General features: G+C 43.1%; 1 protein-coding gene across 1 annotated transcript in view; it reads left to right on the top strand.

Annotated features, from left to right (window-relative positions):
* Window positions 1-2664: 2664 nt before the first annotated feature.
* Window positions 2665-12500, top strand: part of LOC135093163 (insulin gene enhancer protein ISL-1-like) — a 200981-nt gene continuing 191145 nt past the window's right edge. Inside the window, 2 exon segments of the mRNA XM_063992089.1 lie at window positions 2665-2857; window positions 3336-3441. The gene's annotated coding sequence lies outside the window, so the exon portion shown is untranslated.

The raw sequence follows: 12500 nt of genomic DNA, 5'->3' as shown, positions 1-12500 counted from the left end.
TGGAAATATAACTTTGCGATAGTTTAAATACATATCTGCACCGTCAGTGGGGGTAACACCGAAGAAAACGCGACTACTCATCTCTGTGGCCTTGAAAATGAGTTAAGAGGGCCCAGAGTGTTTCAAAATAATGACCCGAGTGTTGAAGAGAAAGGAATGAGACGTGCGGAGGAAGAAAACGAGCGACTGACGGGGGAGATATGATGTGAAAGGGAAAAAGGGAATCAGGAAGACTGTAAGAAAGGGGAAGGCAAGTAATAAGAATGGAAGGGAGAAAGAGACGAAAGGAAGAAGGAAAAAGGGGAAGAAAATGGGAGTTAGGGGGAAAACGAGAGAGAAGGGGAGAGAGACAGGGAAAAGTAGATTAACTGATATTGAAACACTAACATAAACCCACAAAACACAAATACAACACAACAACAACCATCCTCACAGTAACAAGTAATTTTCCTTCTTCCCCTTAACGCAAAAACACTCACGAACCACAACAAAATAGTGGAGAGGCGAGCACATCTGTCCACTACTTCATACTACAGGTTCATTAGACATTTTAACACCAGAAAAAAAAAAAAAAACTTATATTACCCAGTATATTCATCGCTCCCTGCCCCTTCCTCTGACAGTAACAAGAATGAATCCGCTACAAACCACAACAAACTAGTGAGGAGGCATGCACATCTAAAGAACAAGAATTATCAAGTAAATTTTTTCCTTCCACTAACAGTAAGAAACAAAAACCCTACGATTTTTTTTTAATAAGCGGTACAAAATTCTACATGACAAAGATCTTCACGGAATGGTCTATCTAATAATAAAGGTGTTACATCCTCAGGTAATCAAGTTTTCATTTTTTTCCTTCCACTAACAATAAGGAAAGAACTGAGAAATTTTGAGGCACTACAACATTTTAAGCGACAAAGGTCTCCACGGAATGGTCTGCCGAAGTATGAAGAAATGAGATGAGGCAGTGACGCGCTCTGTAAAGGTCCACAACAACATCGGGTAGAACAAGCTGCCAAGTTCCGCCTCGCAACAGTCACCCTTGCGGTCTTCTTGCACAGTTAACTCGCTCATAACTTCGTCGCTGTCCACACTGTAGCGCAGCGCCTGACTGAGAAATTCTATAAACCCTGTTCCGATGAGCGGCGGGCAGGAGCAGGGGTGACATCATAAGCAGGAAAACTAGGGACAAATGACTGAAGTATTCTCGCTCGTTGGTTTGGAGACGGAACAACACAAGTCTAATCCACGCAGCAACAATGGTCAAGGGAGGTTAGCATAATTCAACATTCTCGGATTAATGAACTTCTCTCACCTGGGTCTCTTCCCTGGCTAAACAACATAACGCTTCATAGAACATACCATCTGGCCTACACGTAGCACTCCCTGTACTAAACATATTTACCTATTTCCACCTAATATCCTCATCCATACATCTTTTGAAGCTGCCTAATGACTCAGTACTGACAACCTGAATACTGAATCTACTCTATTCATCTATCACTATTCAAGAACCAATTCCTTCCTATTTCTCTGTTTAAATCAAGCTTGAACCCATGATTTCTTATGATTACTGACCCTAACATACGTAGTAAACTGGGGGCTGGTCCTCCTGGTAACGCCGCTAAAGACAGAGAAATAGCGTGTTTTAACCTGGCGAGCCTACGTGACCAGAACCAGTGGGGAGGCTGTGGGGAGGGAGGGAGTGGAGGTGGCGCTTGTTAGGTGTCCCCCTCCCCGTGGTACCCGCCCCAATAGATATCTAGCTACCCAACTAACCAGCTAATCTTGATCTTGGTTTTAATTTTCACATATAACCTTGGAAAACAATGCTATGGTTTTAATTAGGCATGTATAACAGGTGAGGAAATAAAAAAAAATAAATAAATAAATGCACTGCCTAACGACCATTATACCCAAGCCCTTGTTATGTAGGCAACTCACTTAACGAGGCGTCATCAATTGCTGGAAAAAAATAATGAGCGTAATTCATCACGCAAAACCTTAAGAAGAGGAAATAATAAGGTGATGAATAGAATAATGAAAAAAATACATAACTCTGACCATCGTTACGAGAAGCATGATTACGGGTGCCCGCTATTCACCTTGTCATTGCAGCCACATAGTCTTCCTCTCCAGCCACTGCAGTCTCCAGGTATACACACACCACCTCACGGGCACTGCACACAGCCTGGCACTCTTGTAGGTCACGGAAAGGTTGCGGGAAGTCAAACCAAGCGAGTAAAACACGGAGGCGCGGACACTCGACCACACTGCACATGCGCGGTTGAGGAATCGTAGCGGAGGTTCCAGTAATTTTTTCAGCTGTTATCTTATCGACATTGAGAAATCAGTAAATTACGTCTATACTTACAAAAAAAAGCTTGATTATGCAATATTAATTACAAAAAAGGAGAAATTAATAACTTTACTTGCATAAAATTAGGTCATAGTAAAAAGAGTAAATTTTGTTATTTTCCCCACTAGTAAATTACACCACTTAGGTCGTCATTTATAAGAAATTACTGTGCTTTATTTAGTACAAGATAGAATAAATAATAGAAATTACAAAAAAAAATAAGATAAAAGATAACAAAAAGCGTATAGTAAGTTGAGTGAAGATCTTGTTGAGAGAATGTTGGTGAGAATAACGAATCACCAGCACGTGAGGTTGGGTTATTGTGACATGGCCTGCCCTTGACACTGGACACGGGGCTCCTGCTTCGTCAGTGGTGCTGTGTTGTAGTGTAAGGATGTGCGTGTTCTTTGTCATCTGTGTTCCTTATCTGCGGTGGTGAAACAAGGGGAATGGTTGGCGAGATGGCGGAGTAGTGAACCAAACTACAGGATATACTTGGTAAGCTAACGCACTATTTATTAAGAAGTTCACCTGTCTCACTGCTGCAGTTTTTACCTTTCTCATATATTAAGTTTGGTTATTTTGGGTCAAGTTTGGTAAAGTTAGGTTACGTTAGGTTTGGTTATGCTACGTTACGTTCGCCATTGTGAGACTCGTTTACACTGTACATGTTGTTATTGCCACTATCATGCATTTGTCACGTTCCCCTTTGGATAAATTGTGCTTATAAAGGAAGCCAAGGTGTTGAAATTGAAAAAGGTTTGTTGTGACAGTCTTTAAAGGAGTTACATGTCAGTTTATACTAAGACGTCACGCAAATTATATTAGTTGTGTTCTCATGGGTGTTTTACCAATTACGTATACAGAACCCTTTTCATAATATCACCGTAACCTTGAAAGCTCTCTTGAAAACCCCAGCAATCTCATAATAGGAGATATTAAAATGAAAAACACCAATATCATATATATATTGCAGAATATCAAAACTAACGAGGCAACATCGAGACGTGTAGGAATAATCAGTGAACAGCCAAACAAGTGCTACGCAACAGACCAGCGCGCAGTGTGGCCTGTGAGGGGAGGTAAGGAAGGAAGATGGAACGAGAGGCCTGTTCCTGAGAGTTACAATGTATTAATTTCTTCATTTATTTGTTGTAATATGGATGAAAATAGCATATGCAATGAAAGCTGTGAATTATAGGGAACCCCGCAGCACACATGAATGCCTCAAGGGGAGTAGCTTTCTCCTGCACGTAATATTGAAATGAATAGGTATACAGTTCTTGTTAATGTGTGTGTATGTTTCTCTCTCTCTCTCTCTCTCTCTCTCTCTCTCTCTCTCTCTCTCTCTCTCTCTCTCTCTCTCTCTCTCTCTCTCTCTCTCTCTCCTCTTCATTATTGTTATCATTATACGTGTAGGCCTAACGACTTCTTGCAGCTTACTTTTTTTTACCTATGTTCTCATCATCATCATTATCATCATCATCATCATCATCATCACATTTTTCATCTCCCATGCATATATGCCTAGTAATTTTTGTACGTCTCAGTGATGGCCAGCCCTCAGATCTCGGCCCATGGCAAAATCTTAGTGAAAGAAGTAACGCCACCTCCTAACCTTACATGACCTCGTTGCTGCACCTCCATCCACACCATCCACCTCTAAATGCCCACCATCCACCTTCCCATTACTCCCTACACGTGCTTCATTCTAATCCACCGTTCGCTACTCCATCTCTCCAAATATCCCTCACCAGCTTCCTCCTCACTATTTTCCCGCGCTGCCATGTTGCGTTGCCTGCGTGTAGGATGAGGTGGTGAGGATGGTGATAGTGAGAGTGATGGTGGGTGTAAGTGGTAGTAATCTTTCTCGCTCTTAAAAATTAATGTAGTGTCGTTCATTGGTTAATAAAGCAGTTTGTTATTAGTAGTAAAGTGTTAATGGACGCAGCGTATGAGAGAGAGAGAGAGAGAGAGAGAGAGAGAGAGAGAGAGAGAGAGAGAGAGAGAGAGAGAGAGAGAGAGAGAGAGCACTCACTCTTCTTACCTGCCTTTACCTGTGAGAAGACACTTGATTGAAAAGATGATGTTATCTTGTAAGACGCTTTGAGAGTCTGCACTCACGCGAAAGTAAATAAATAAATCAGTGAGGCGACTAAATAAATAAAAGCAAGAGAGAGAGAGTGAGATTGTAGATACCAAGTGGAATAACAGTTATCTCCCCACACAATTTTAAACACACACACACACACACACACACACACACACACACACACACACACACACACACACACACACACACACACACACACACACACACACACACGTACAGATCCCATCCGCAACACTCAGTTGAACCAATAATAGACTTGTTCACCCCAAGCATGCCCCGATTGGACTGATGGGCGTGCTATCAGATAAGAGGGCGGCCGCGATCAGATAGGCCGGCCGTGGGCGTGCGGGTAAGTGGGGGCGGAGTGGACCTAACACCCGCCCATTGTGTGTAAGTGGATGGGTAGTGGTGGGGGGGAGGGGACATTGGTTATGGGGGTGTGATTGGGGAGGGTAGGGGAAGAGGGGTGGGGGTGGTGATGGTGGTGTTGGGAGAGGTTTCCGGAGTGAGTGATTGAGTGGTATCGTGAGGTACTATCATTGCTATTGTTACTACTACTACTACTACTGCTACTACTACTATTACTACTACTAATACTACTACTACTACTAATAATAATAATGCCATCAACACCACGACTATCACCACCACTACTATTACAGCAACAACAACAACAACTACTACTACTACTACTACTACTACCCGCTGGACCTCTTCAGGTCCAGCGGGTTCTCTGGTAATGGCATTTCCGTAGCCACCACCTCCATCACCACTAGTACTACTGTTGCTGCTGCTGCTGCTGCTGCTGCTGCTGCTAATACTACTACTACTACTACTACTACTACTACTACTACTACTACTACACCGTCCGCCATGATGGTTGGCTGTCAACAAACCCTGCTGGTGAATCTCTGGTGAAATTCCGGGTTTTTAAGGCATTTACGAGTGACTGCATGCCCAACACCCAACCATGAAGTTATAGAGGTACGGCCGAGTGATGCAAACTGCTTGATAAGACAGTGGAATTTAAGAAATGAAAGCTTGAATATCTGTGGCCTACCATCCAATAGCATTCGGCCAGGAATCCTACGTCAGTGTTGTTGGTGACGTCAGAGCCACGTCACTGATAAGAAGCCATGAATGACTCAGGTGAAGCCCAAAGTGAAGCAAATAAAGGTTCAAGTGAAACTGAGTTATCTGGAAGCCACAGTGATGGTGAATATGTTTTGAACGAGCTTTTGTGCTTCGTGCAGTTTCATATTCACAGATCTACCCGAAATAATATTGCTGAAGTGGTGTTACGCCACTTTAGTGAACCTGAGATAACTGTTGCGAAGGAAATACTTGTCTATAAGTACGATGAACTGATTAGTCACAAAATTAAAAAGAGGCGTAATGTACCCGGTAAAACGAAAAGTGAGTCTACTGTGGATGACATCCTGACAGTTATGATGGAGCTGGATGGCAAAGAAGTATCTACATCCTTCGTAGCTAAAGACTTGAACCGACTGCCGAAATGTGATCCAAAAGACATTGATCCTTACGCTAATCACCAGCTGATAATGGCTCTCCAAGAAAGGGTGCACCGTTTGGAGGATAATATGAGTGAAGCAAAGGCTGAAATAATCTGCAATCAAGATGCAGTGAGACGTATAAAAAACACACAAGAAGAAATGGAGACTGTTGTCACAAATCTAGTTGCAGAACCACCCTCTTATGCTGGTGTCACATCTGGTAACAGCCTACCCAGAGGATGCAGCAGAAATAATTTATCACAGAGAGATCTTTGTAGAAGGCATTATACGCAGTCGGAGACAGAGGATGAACCATCAGGACGGGATGATGAAGCTGTTAGTCAACTTCAGGAAGCAAGTGTTGGCCTGAATAATGGAATGTCCGATGGTGATGCTGCAACGGCAAATGGTGACGCTGAACCAAGAGTGAGCGGTGTCGACGATGGCGGAGACCGTGACAGTGATACTTCACGTGTGGTGACTGGAGGGCGTGGTGACGACGAGGTTGGTAGCGAGCAACACGGCGTCGATGCAACGCGCGGTGGTGATGGTGGTGGTCTTGGATCGTCGTCTGGGAATGGAAGTGTCTCAAGAGATGGGGCGTTGCCGCTTCGGGGTACCGGCGCTCCAAGAACGGTTGGCGCTCATAGGAACGGTAATCCATGGATAACAGTGGGACCTAACGGCAAGCCTGTCAAATCAAACCCCCCTCGACAGCCTGGAGGAGGATTCCTGCCCCGCCATGTAGGGGAAAATCCCAGGCAGGGCGGCAGGCGGCGTGTGCAGGGTAGTGCGACCAGTAACATGTTTAAGGGCGCGCCACCCCCAAGGAGGGATTTTTTTCTCTCGCGAGTTGTGAGTAACACTGATGATCAGGTTATAAAGGATTATATAAGAGACAAGGGAATCAATGATTTTGAATTGCAGTTAGTATCTAATGAACATTCCATATTTAAATCATATAAGCTATCAGTTTCTGTGGGAGACAAAATTAAAGTGTTGTCACCTGATATTTGGCCTCAAGGCGTTTGTGTTGAAAAGTGGAGAAATAGGAATTAATGTTTTTGTACAATTTCATGAAAATGGAAGACAGTAGAAATTTAACGTGTGTTTCATATAATTGTGAATATGCAGATGATTTAAGGGCACCGTTCCTAAGTGAGCTTTATAATCAAAGTGATTTTTTTTTAATCCAGGAGCATGGTTTGTTTATGAGTCAGCTTGATTGGTTTTATGGAGTGGGTGAGGGTGTGAATGTGCACGGGGTCAGCGCCATGGAGGAGGGTCGGCTGGTGCGGGGTAGGCCGCACGGCGGAGCAGCCATCCTGTGGCGTGACTCCAAGCGGTTTCGTGTCACTCCTGTACCTTATGAATCCAAACGATTGTGTGCTGTTCGAGTTCATTTACCAGAACAAACGGGTTTGGTGATATGTGTATATATGCCCTGTGATGATCAAAGAAGTGACCAAAATGTGAATGAATATGTAAATATACTGAGTGATATAGCAGTTCTTAGTCTTAGTAATGATATAGATTTTATATTAGTAGGTGGTGATTTTAATACTGATTTTAGCCGTGTTACGCCCCAGACACGGGCCTTTGTTAAATTTATCGATGAGTACAGGTTTTATTGTTGTGATAATGATGCCTTATCCACAGTTGCTTATACTTATTGCAGTAAAGGAAATAATTTTAAATCCCTGATAGATCATTTTTTGATATCAGACAATATATCTAACTTCCTTCAGACTTATACTACTATTGATTCTGTAAACAATCCATCAGACCATATAGCTATAAAGTGTGTTTTAGATGTTACTATTTCTTATAATGTGGAAAATATTGAGCATGAGACCTTTGAGCGCATATGTTGGCATAAGGCAAATACTGAGGATATATTAAGGTATAAAGAGTTAGTCACTGGATATCTGTTAAATGTTCCCCTACCGGAAGATATGTTAATGTGTAGAAATAATATGTGCACCCAGCATGAAATGGAAATAGCAGCATTTTATGATCATATCACCAATGCACTTATAAAGGCAAGTAAAGAGTGTATACCAAGGACAAATTGTGGGAGAGTTAAGAAAATTGTGCCAGGCTGGAATGATTGTGTTGAGGGTTATTTTCGCACTGCTTTGTTTTGGCACAGGTTATGGGTAGACAGTGAACGACCTCAGCAAGGTCTCATTGCCGAAATACGCCGTACAACACGTAAATGTTATCACCAAGCACGCAAGATGGTTATAAAGCAAGAAGAGTTAATAACTACAGAGAAATTAGCTGAGAGTTTGCAGGCTAGTGCTTCTGGTAGACAGTTTTGGAGATCTGTAAGAAACAAGGGAAAACAGAAGAAAAAAACGCCTAAGGCAGTTGATGGAAAACATTGTCCTAAAGATATAGCTGATTTATTTAAAGGAAAGTTTGAAGAGCTTTACAACAGTACCTCATACGATACAAATGAGATGGATAGCTTAAAATCTGCCATCAACAGTGTAATTTCTTGTCAGAAAAATAGTAATGAAAGTATACTCTTGATTACGCCTGATGAGGTGCGTCAAGCACTGCGGAGAGTGAGGCCTGGAAAGGGAGAAGGTGAGGGTGACCTGATGTCTGACCATCTCATACATGCTGGTGATGTGTTATACGGACACTTGTCTGTACTGTTTTCAGCCATGTTGAGGCACGGTTTCTCTCCCCACAGCATGATGAAAGGGGTTATGATACCGCTTCCTAAAGGTCGTTGGGCAAATCTTAATACCAGTGAAAATTACAGAGCGATTACTCTTAGTAGTTTGATGAGTAAAATACTGGATAATATTGTATTGATGAGAGAAAGGGATAAACTATTGACCAATGATTTGCAGTTTGGGTTCAAAGAAGGAACATCCTCTACTATGTGTACAGCAATGGTGAGAGAAACTGTGTCTTATTATGTATCTAAAGGTACAACTGTTTATGGGTTTACTTTAGATGCAAGCAAGGCTTTCGACAGAGTTAATTATTGCAAATTATTTGATATTCTATTGAAACGTAATGTATGTCCTCTTATATGTAGATTATTGTTAAACATGTACGTAAATCAAAAACTAAGCGTAAGATGGAATGACTTACTGTCTAGTACATTTGAAGTGAGTAATGGAGTCAAACAAGGTGGTGTGATCTCTCCTATACTGTATTGTGTTTATGTAGACGGGTTACTCACGGAATTGCGAGACTCTGGCGTTGGCTGCTACATGGGTGGCACCTATGCAGGAGCCTTCGGGTTTGCTGATGACCTAAAAGGTCTAGCACCAAGTGTTTTTGCTCTCAAGAAGATGATAAGCATCTGTGTAGATTATGCATCGAGATATGACATTGTGTATAACGAAAAGAAAAGCAAATTAATAGTTTTCCACGGTAATAAAAGAAGTAATATAATTCCTAATGTAGAAATTAATGGTAAAACTATTGATATTATGGAGGAAATTGTACACCTGGGAAATGTTTTAGGAAGAAATATTTTTAAATGTGATACTTCTAAATGTGTGACTGATTTTTATCGACAATGTAATTCATTTTTATCCCGTTTTAAGGGTGGACTGTCACATGTAAGAAATACTTTGTTTTTTAAATATTGTTCTAGTTTTTATGGTAGTCAACTTTTAAATGTGTGTGATGGTAGCATGGAAGCGGTGTACCGAGCGTGGAGGGTTGCAGTGCGTCGAGTGTGGAAGCTGCCCTGGACCACACACTGTAGTCTGCTTCCTCACATTGCTAATGTTATGCCCCCAGAAATGTGGTTCGCAAAACGGGAGATTGCTTTTATAAACCAAATATTAACATCAGACAATATGGTTATAAGAACAATAGGAAGAATGGGGGTTTATGGAAGACATTCAATAATGGGCAGTAATGTAAGATATCTTTCATACAAATTTAATATGAATATTGGAGACATCAATAAGGTTTGGACGCAGCTGCAGTGTGACCAGTACGAACTTGCACGGACTGGTGCACAAATTCGTGAATTGTGTTTGATGAGGGATAGATGTGATACCACAATCTTAGATGTAAGGGAAACTAAGATGTTGATTGATGCTTTGTGCACCGAGTGACGTCGGATTCAGTATGATATTGTCTAATTTAGTATAAATTTATGTCTTTTTTTTTAATAATTAAATGAAATGTTTTTCTTTCTTTTAGTTTTAGTATGTATTTTAGTTTGTGTACACATCTTGTGTGAATAAAGAATATTGAATTGAATTGAACTACTACTACTACTACTACTACTACTACTACCACCACCCCATCACCTACTGTACCTTCTAATCATTGTTCCAAATTCGATATGTCATTCTCTCTCTCTCTCTCTCTCTCTCTCTCTCTCTCTCTCTCTCTCTCTCTCTCTCTCTCTCTCTCTCTCTCTCTCTCTCTCTCTCTCTCTCTCTCTCTCTCTCTCTCTCTCTCAAGTAACCACATTCAAGTAGCACACTTTTCCCATTTCGCTCCTGTACTACACTTTTCCTCCTCCTCCTCCTCCTCCTCCTCCTCCTCCTCCTCCTCCTCCTCCTGCCGTGCCTCCATAAACACCGGGTCGCCGCTCTGGGTCCCTCCACCTAATCTTGGAGAGGCGCTAACCCAGCCTATCATTGGCCGGGAACAGCGGTAAAGAGGCCGCCGCGAGCGATGTTAACCTCCTCTCTCTCTCTCTCTCTCTCTCTCTCTCTCTCTCTCTCTCTCTCTCTCTCTCTCTCTCTCTCTCTCTCTCTCTCTCTCTCCAGTCTTCCCCTGCTTCTCTACCTCAACCTCTACCGCCGCCACACACACACACACACACACACACACACACACACACACACACACAGAGGGAGAGAGAGAGCGGCATCCATCACTTAGGAGGAGGGAGGGACGGAGGGAGGCACAGGAATGGAGAAGGGATTGGAGGAAGGGAGGGACAGGAGAGGAGGAGGCGTGGGTTGGTGGAGGAAGGGAAGGAGGGAGGGATGGAGGGAACTTGGCACAGTACCAGAGCTTGCATTAGGTGGCACGCAGCGTTGCCAACGTCTCAACACAGCACAGCAGGTCTCGCCCACCGCCCGTGTTGGCTACATTGTACGCACACCCCTGCCTTGCCTTGGCCTGCCTTGCTTTACCCTGTCCTGACCTTCCCCCTGTTTTGTCCCTCCCTTGCCTTGTCCCTTGCATTATCTTGCCTTCTGTTTTGTCCCCTGCCTTGCCTCGTCTCTGTCTTGTCTTGTTCCCTGCCTTCCCTTCCCTTGCCTTTCCCATGTACTGCCCTCCTGTCTTGCCTTGCCTTACCCTTCCCCTGCCTTGTCACGTTGCCTTGCTGCTCCTGCCACACCCCTCCCCCGTACTGAACTAAGACACCCCATCCAAGACGCCCCAGATAACTTCCAGACGCAAAATTTAACCATGAAAACTCCCTAAACATTATGACTCCACCACGTACACCCCAGCTACTACACCCCAATCCCAACTGAAACACTCCAGTCACCCCACCATTGTTCCTACACCCCAGTTACCCACCCCATCTCCTACACCCCCATTCCTTCACCCCATTACTTCGCCCCAGCTCTCGCACCCTTCTGGTCCCTCACCCCTGCTGCCACTCTCCCACCCCTCCCTCTCACCTCGCCTCCTTTAGATATCCGAAGGGAGGAGATGACTGGAAGGATGCTGGAGGAGGAGGAGGAGGAGGAGGAGGAGGAGGAGGAGGAAGGTAAAACATGTCTTCTTTTTTTGCTTCATTGTGGAGATGGTGGTGGTGGTGGTAGTGATAGAGGTTGTGGTAGGTTATGGTGGTGTTGATGGTAGTCGTGATGGTGGTGGTGGTGATGATGATGTTTGGTTTGGTGTTGTAAGGATTGAAATATTTGTAGCAGGGGTTATGGTGGAGATTAATTCATTGACTTTGGTTTGTTGGCCGTATATAAAGAAAATATTTAGCAAAGGTACAGTGAGGCAAGGCTCTTTTCATGGACTGTCCATTTAATAATGATCTCTACGAGCAAAAACTGACTTGAGCGTTTTGACCTGGCGATGATAATGAATGTATTAATGAAAACAACAATGCAATGTAGTAAATGAACGAAACAACGAAAATAATATGAAAATAGAGATCTAGTGAATCAATAAAAAAAAGCAGTACATTTTTTGAACGATAAGTGAAGAAAATAGAAAAGAAAAAAAATAATTATAAGCAATTGCATCCTTATTACAGTTTTACACGAGTTTCCTTTTAAAAGTACAATATTAATGGTGGTGGTGGTGGTGGTTAAGGAAAGTGTGAACATGGTAATGGTGGTAATGGTGTAAATGGTGATGGTAGGCAGCGGTGGTGGTGATGGACGTGGTGGTGGTGGTGGTGGTGGTGATGGAGGAGGTAAATTACTGGTGGTGATGGTGATGGTGAAGATGACGGGGGAAGCAGTCAGAAGTGGTGGCGATGTGGGTAATATAGGTGGTGGTGGTGGTGGTGGTGGTGGTGGTGGTGATAAGACAGCGAGAACAC

Source organism: Scylla paramamosain, chromosome 42 (assembly GCF_035594125.1).
Source record: "Scylla paramamosain isolate STU-SP2022 chromosome 42, ASM3559412v1, whole genome shotgun sequence".
NCBI classification, from domain to species: Eukaryota; Metazoa; Arthropoda; class Malacostraca; order Decapoda; family Portunidae; genus Scylla; species Scylla paramamosain.
The sequence above is the reverse complement of the archived record's forward strand: the minus strand, read 5'-3'. Positions and strand labels throughout refer to the sequence as shown.